Below are 8351 nucleotides of genomic sequence, written 5' to 3'. Positions count from 1 at the left end.
CTGACGAAGACAAAGAGGGAGAGTCCCAGGGCAGCCCATGGAGACATGCAGAACAACGAACCAAAGCCCTGCATGGAAAGAGGGAAGAGGAGCGCAAGAAGAAAGAGAATGAAGATCTGGAGAGGGCTCGAAGGGAGTCAGTTAGGCATGAGGAGGAGAGAAAAAAGAAGACTGAAGAGGAGCTGAGAAGGAAGGAAGAGGGAGAAATAGCGCTCGCCACCCATTGCTCCATTGAGGAGCAGCACAAAAGAGACGAGGAAGGCGTGGGGAGTCCACACCAAATAGAGGCACCTAGTTCCAGTACCAGTGTGCCGGAAATCACACCCCCGCCTCCAGCAGAGGGAAAAGGCAAGGAACCGATGATGCCAACCCCCCCTCTTCGTACCTTCCACGCCAGCCAGTCTCATTATGACAATGCCCACTGCCACTGCCACCCAAGGCTCCACTCCAAAAGTCGATGAGACCAATATGGTCACTTGGCTGCAATTCTTGGTGGAAAGGGAGTTAGCAAGAGAAGCGGGTGTGGCCACCCCAGCATCAGGAGTCAAGAGGGCAGCCACGGCTGATATGGAGCCAAGGCCAGAGCTAAAAAGGAAAAAAACAGAGGCCGTTGGCACCATCGCCACCATGTCCCATCCCCCACCTCCAGCAGGCCAATATGATGAATATGTTAAGGAGCTACTCTCGCAGATAGAAAGGGCCAAGGAAGAAAAGAGAGAGGCCATGGAGGAGCTGGCAACAGAGCGAGAATCACGAGCTGCTCTCTAGCTCTGGAGAAAACAAAGCAGATAACAGAATACCAAAGGGAGATTGCTGTGCTCAGGGAGGAAGCCAGGAATAAGGATGCAGAAGAATCAAAAGCCCTGAAGGAACGTGAAGCTGCTTGGGAAGAAAGAAGAAAAATCTTGATGGAGTGCCTTAATGGAAAGAGGGAGACCAATGCTCACATGCAGCGCAAGAACGACCAGCTCTTTGCAGTCAACCTGGAAGCATAAAATCAACTTGACAAGATCAGACTAGAGGCTGCAGAGCTGGACCAGTTAAGAGGAGAGCAGGTGCAAAGGATGCAGGTGAAGCTGGACCAGCTCAATGCACAGATCGCCGATGAACACCAGGAGTAGTCCCACCTATACCGCGAGCTCGAGGACTAGCAGCAACAACTCATGGCTATGACCCTCAATCAGGGGGAGAGCCTGGAAGATATGGAAAAAAGAGCAAAAGAATGGGCTGACCACAATGAGGGGAGAATATGAGACTTGGCACGCTGACTGGCCAAAGTAGAAGGAGATAGGGTGGTGGCTGAGAATCAGGCAGAGGCGGGCCAGCTCTCCATGATAGCCTAGCAGCACACCTCCCTCAATATACTGCTCCACTCCACCAAACCGGAAGGAAACGAAGCCAATGATCAGCTGCAAAAGAAGCTAGCCATTGCACGCAGAGCCCTAACAGCAGGCCTGCATGTGCCACTGCAGCTAGGAGGCTCGCTGCAGAGCTTGGAGGAGCAAAGAAGATATCTTGCACAGGTAGGCCTGACAGCGCAAGAAATAAACGAACTTGACTTCACAGAGGCGAAGGCGCAAGAAGACGTGCAAGCAAAAGGGGTGAACCAAAGTTTGATTTGGGACCTCAGGAGGAGGACTACGTCCCACCACCCCCTCTGCCACAACAAGAGGAAGTGCAGCCCCCTAACACATCTGCTGAGAGGAAAGCAGCCCAGGCTAACCGCAGGAAATAAATGGTAGAGAAGGCAAGGAAAAAGCTAAACGTTAGACCTATTCCAAGACACCTTGCCCCTCTCCTACCACGCCCTAAAGATCTCTACTGAATTCCATGCCAAGTTGATTATCTGGGAATAGCAAGAATGTACCCGCGACCCCTTCGACTTGAGCTTTGAGTTTCCCGCTACATCAAACAGAGTAATGCCCATTCAACTTGTAAATGACGTAATCGCTATGGGTGCAAGGCTCAAGGCCAAGTGGCTAGCGGAGCGAGAGGCCAACCCAACTGCTTGGGGAGTCGAGGACCGCGAATTTTGGCAGGATAAAGTTCTCTAGGTGCCTAGATCGGTGGAAGGCTATAATTGCCAACCCACTTGGAGAAGACACATTTTTTACGTTAACCTTGACGCTTGGATGGCGTTTTGTAACACCCTTCCTTCTGAGAGAAACGACCCCACTTTCATGCCGTATCCTTGAAGAGTAGGTGTCAACTTTAATCCATCCATCCACGGCATGTTCGACTTTCCCATTATTTATAACGCCAATAGCACCTCCCATAAGGATGCCCTTCTCTTTACCCTCCCTGATTTGTACAGCTCTATAGATAGATTCCTTAGTGAGTTCACCTCCTGCCCTGACCCTGCCTTCATAACCACTTGTAATTATCTTAGACTAATTCTTCGACCCCAATGCCATAGACAGCAGCACCATGACTCGCCTCATGGTGTGCGCTACTCTTTTGCCATCCTTCTGTGTTGCACTGCTCGAAGATATGAGCGATAGCAAATTCACCCAGTGCAACCACCCCTTCCTTTCCACCACCACCCTCAAAACCCGCCTCAATCTCAAGGGCTACTTGTTGAGTCGCAGATTCCTCAACAAGGCCCCCCGCCCTCCAGCCATTCGGATGACGAGGAGTAAACTCCCGTCATGCCCTTGTATCACATGTATCCATGTATAAGCCTCTTTATATTATTATTATTATTTTTTAAAAGAGAGAAGAAGAAGAAGAAGAAGAAGAAGAAGCAAGCCACAAGGCACCAAAAGAAAAGGGTGAACTGGAAAGCAGAGATAACAGCAAAGCATAGCAAAGCCAAGGGATGCATCTACCATTAAGCAAAGATAAGCAAGAGAGACCTTTGCAAGATCCGCTTGCAACTCCCCTTCGCCTCGTCATGCACCGCCGTCATTGCACCTAGGGTTCTCCCTAGCCCCTTCCCGACTTCACGCTTAGGGCACATCGAGGGCAAGACTTTCAGGCCTGTCAGCCTAAGACTTGCACCGCACCTCCAACGACATGAACTGGGTCCTCAAGCGTGGGACATTACCAAGGGCTAGCCCAAGGTTAGACCCATCTCCCAGTTCCATTGCCACGGGCACCCCGCACTACACGGAGAAGCAGACACACCCCTTAGGGAGTGCACAACTTTTCTTGTAGGTTATATTCAAGTTTCAAGAACTGGCTACTCCATTGAAGAGGATCATCCACGGCATCCTTTAATGACCAAAACTTTTTTCATGTGCCGGTGTCCAGCCATCTGCCTGTTGATGGCTACCATGATTGAACCAAACCAGGATAGCTCTGCCATTAGCATAGATCTTGGAACCTCATCTTCCAAAGGTGCATGCCCAACACCTCAAGATCTACGGATCGCTTATTGATTCCACAAGCGTAACAAATTTCAATGTAGAGTTGAAGATCTTCAACGCAGTACTGAAGACCTTCAACTCAAAGATGAAGACCTTCAACTCAAAGACAAAGATCTTCAAATCAAAGACACGGATTTTCAATGCAAAGACAAACTATACCTTTGTCAAGACAGAGTTCGAGGGGGCTTCCCCATAATAAATCCCTCCAATACAATCCTCCTCAGGGATTGCTTATTGCTTCAAGCGTTCTGGTGCTCACGAGACGACCGGCTACGACCATCTTCATGAAGCCTAAAGCACGCCGGAATCTCTCCTGGTCAACATCATCAAACTCCATCACATCTCATTCACACCACCACCTTGGAAGCAGTGTCATCCACCTACCAGTTCCGCCTAGCAGCAGACCTAACTAGCCACTCCTTCCCACTGCAGTGCCATGGGACTGGCACTTGGCTAGGAGGGGGTAATGTTACCGTGTTTCCCGCAGCACAGAGAAGCGGAAAATGGAAAAAATGAAATAGCAAAAAAGGCGCAAGATAAAAGCAGAAAAAGGCGCCTTGACCGATAGCCAGACCCTAAAAATTTTAAATGATCGGGCACGACCCTCAGAAAGTCTCAGTGTCGCCCCGAGACAACAAAAGAGTAAAAGGCGCACCATTAAAATGTGGAAGCGCTCCTGAATCCTTGTAAAAGAGTTCTAGGCTCGCTCATGTGCAAAGTGTACGCATTAGTTGGGAATAGGATAAATTAGAATGGTGGGAAATGGGAAAAAAGGGTCTAGTAGGCTACAGCCGGCCATGTAAAAAAGGGAAAAGGGGATGACCGCCCAAAAAGGATTTAGGGCTTTGTATATAAAGTTGAAAAGTGAATGAGAAGCTTATTCTTTGGTGTGTGGCAAAAAGAGTATTCTTCTTCCTCTCTTCTTCTCTCCTTCTTGCTTGTGTGTGCTCTTGAGAGAGGGAATGTGAGAGTGTGAGGGAGTGAGTGTGTGTGGGAGTGAGGGATCAAGAGGGTGAAGCTCTTCACCACCTCCTCTTCTCTTCTTCTCTTCTCTTCTCTTCTCTTCTCTTGCGCGCGTGGCTATGGAGGATGGAGCTTGGAGATGGAGGAGGCTTGAGGATGCTTGAGCTAGCATCAAGAATCGTGGAGCTACCGAAGTGCAAGAGAGAGGAGGGTACTCGATCAAGCATCAAGGTAAGCTCACTACACTTGTAGGATTGACGGTGCGTCGGCTAGGTGAGAGATAGCCATTAGAGCTCGCTTGGAATGCTTGAAACAATAAGCGGTCCATGGGTCTTGGCGATTGAGCGAAAGCTCCCACAGCCACCGGTAGACAAATCCACCACCAAGCCAAAGGAGGGGGGTCGTGACTTGTCACAACTCGCCATGCCACACCACCAGCAAACCGCTAAGATCAAAGCTAAGGCTTCTGAATCACACTTCAATTGGATATCTAAACATTAAGGGCTGCCACCTAGAAGCATACAAATATGACCTTGAAAGCCTAGGAACTCATACTTAAAGCCTAGCAGGCAACGAAGAAACTATAGGCATTGACGAATGGTCATCACAATGAGTCCCCAAGACCTTATTGCAAGTGCAAGGCTATTACTGGGCAATGCTTGGATATGGATGCCTAAAGCCAAGAAGGCCAATGGAACTATTCAAATGCCACCCTCAAACTTGACCACACAAAGCCCCACGATAGATCACGCGCTAAAACTGCAAAAGACTCACGTTGCAAAACCCATATAGCCCAACACCGTTGAGCCTGCAGAGCCTCCATGGGTCTATCAACCTAAACCGTAGCTTACTGAATCCAAACCGACTTAACCTAGCATTGCTAATGCCCCTAAAGCCTCATAAATATCTAATAGCACAATGTCTGAATTGCAAACCACGCTTAGCACACAAGAGGCTAAACTGCACACTCAGGAGTAGCCGCTACCGCAGACGTTAGATGCAGAACTGACGAGCCCAGTCACAAACCCCATCTTTCGCCAGGCCTTAAACCCTCCTATGAACAACAATTGATTCTTACCTTGGCCTCAAACTTAGCTGAAAATACGAGGGATGACTCAACTATTTGGCTTCGGTGCTTGGATGCCACATTTACCACACTTGCTAAAAGCTATGACCGATTAGCCCCAAGTCTTTTAGACGAGTCTTTAGCAACGGAGGTATGCACACTACCTTGCTCATGGGAAGAATCATTATTTGTATTTGTTAAGACTCCCCATGCAGCTGAGGAACTAATTGCCACTGAGATTTCTCACGAACAAGCATGCAAGCAATGCCTCATTACATCTTATGACAAGAGCACGGTCCTTGCCCACCGACCAAAAAATTGAGGAGTTGAAACAACTTATTGACAACGACTCCTCTTTCTTGCAAAAATGGTATGCTCTCTGACTTCAATGGGAGTGAGAGGGCTACCAAATCATGACCTAAGTAGAGACACGCAATCAAGACCTCAGAATATGACCCAACTTACGTACCTCCAACTTCTTATAGGGTGTTGACCACCATTCGCAACTGGCCCCTAGAAGTGCACATCATGACTCACCTCTACTTAGATCACATTTTGACAGAGGAGAAGCTACACATTGCCAACAAAATAGACTCTGGTGATTTCCTAATGGATGTCCTCACCTACATTGCTCGTGTAGGCATCCGACCTTTCGACATGGACCACTATGCTAATATGGAGTACAACCTAAACTTCTACGCTTGGCTCATGCTAAAGTAAAGCACCGTGAGCATGTGCTAAACGCCCTTAACCCTTCGAATCCTAGGAAGGATTCTTCTCATCTCCCAAGCGGGGAGGGGATAAAGTGTGGAACATAAAAGCAGACTAGCAGAAAAGAATGGATAAAAAACAACTTGGGATTAAGGAAGTGTCATAAAATTGGTTGGAATGCATGGACTACTTGAAGGAAAAGTCTCTTTCTATACCTAAGCATTTCAATTTTCCAGAGCCACACAACCATTTTCTACATGTATGCACTACCTGTTGCGAATAAAAATAGGCTTGACATTGGCTCTAAGGCTCTAATCAAACTCCTACATTCTCTAAACAAGCCTCATGGTCTCATGGCCAAGAGTGTCTAGATAGTATGAAATGGTTTATCTAACTAATGCCTTTGTAGACACAAGTTTCAAACTATAGTCCAATGTTTTGCCTATCTCAACTCCAAGAATAGGGAGCCTCTGATACATAGGCAACTAATTCATCTCGTATTACACACACAAAAGGCAGTCCCCTAGCAAAACATTGTGGCCCCTATGGCTCTCCTACATCTTGGAGATTGGCCTCCTATACCTTGGAGATTGGCCCTAGGATGTGTCGTCTCACACATAAAGAACAACAAAACATAGTTCACTCTTTTGATATTGCATGATCTAGGAGATTTATTTATTTTCTCAGACATCTGTCCCCCAAGATAACCAATCCAACTTACAACAAAGAAAACCTCTTTTTCTCAATTGTAGGTCAATATTTTGGAAGATGGGTTCTATGCATCGAGGAATTGATCATTGATACCATGCTTCGTGCATATGCAATGTGGCATGCCCTAGCATGCTCAAACAATTTTAACTACTAATCATCTACGTGTTGTGAAATACATTCTTTTTATACGTTCCCCTAACGTAGTGTTGCATTGCCAAGGATAGTACCGGGCTAGCCCGAGCTACTATTTTTCTTCAAATTTAAATAAATCACAGTCTATATGCCACACGATGCAAATAAATAAGAGATAATTCAACTATGTCACTTTCTAATACTTTTCTATGCTATTGTTTAGGTTGTGTTTTCGTACATAGGTGTAGAGAGGTTTGTCATCAAATTTTCATGTAAGTAAGTAGTAAATACACACTTTTCACACATAAATGGAGGTAGGCTAAGACCATGCTCATGCCTACCTTCATTATATATCCACAAACACACTCCTAAATTTTGGTAATTTTATATGCATCGAAACTAAAAAATTTGTATTTTTCTTTCTACAAAAATCTATTTTCTCATATTTTTGAGACTAAACCTGAGGTCAATGCCCTGTTCTCCTTGGGCCACAATACACTCAACTCCCTCCTTCCTAGTAGGAGTTCCTAGTTCAATTGTCCTAGATCAGGTAGGCGGGTTAGACCACCACTTAGGATGACTCCTTTGATAGCTCTTTTAGCTGGTCTATATTGGAGTAGTTGGTTAACAACTAGCGTTTGACTTCTTTGTCAGATTGTGCTTGGCCTATCCCTCATGGAATTCATGCCTTGATTTTGTAACGGGGTTGGGCGAGAGCTGTGTTGTATTATATTGGGTATTTTATTTGAAGCAACTTAATGCTCTTTATGTTTTTTTTGTGTATAGATCTATTTGTGAATTTGGCAAGTTGAGTCCCCATATCTCATGGTTGCCAATGAGAGCTGCAATCAGAAGCCATAAATGAAAAATTTGCGAGTAAAATGAAGTCGCATTGGAATATTCTACATGAAAGCGAGTGGGCCAAAACTCATTGGAAGCGTTTGTCCTTGTCGATCAAAGCTTGCTACGCCCCATTTAAAGAGGTGCAACTTTGGCATTACAAAGCAATTACCTGATCCTAGAGTGGAAAAAAATGTCCAAGAGTCTGAGTCAATAGCAAATGATGCCACGAATGCACTTACGCTTTCAGATCTCGATTTCAAGTCCGTTTAGGCATCTGATTTTAAGTAAACCACTTGCTCACAATGTGAATGGAGGATGAACTAGATATATGAGGAATTAGTGGTAAATTGACTAAAATAGGAGATTTTGATTTAAAAACTCAATGAGATGGAGAGAAGGGGCAAAATTTTCAGTGCATCATTTCATGAGGAAATTTTCAATTTTTTGATCGATTCAATCAAGAGGAGCAACATTGGCCATGGGTTCCACATTTTTATTCACTTCAAATCACCACAAATATTGTGCAATACGATGGACTATCCTAAAAATTAGAAATC

This window comes from Lygodium microphyllum, chromosome 7 (genome assembly GCF_053477565.2).
Source record: "Lygodium microphyllum isolate KBCC chromosome 7, Lygodium_microphyllum_v1.1.10, whole genome shotgun sequence".
Lineage (NCBI taxonomy): Eukaryota > Viridiplantae > Streptophyta > Polypodiopsida > Schizaeales > Lygodiaceae > Lygodium > Lygodium microphyllum.
The sequence above is the reverse complement of the archived record's forward strand: the minus strand, read 5'-3'. Positions refer to the sequence as shown.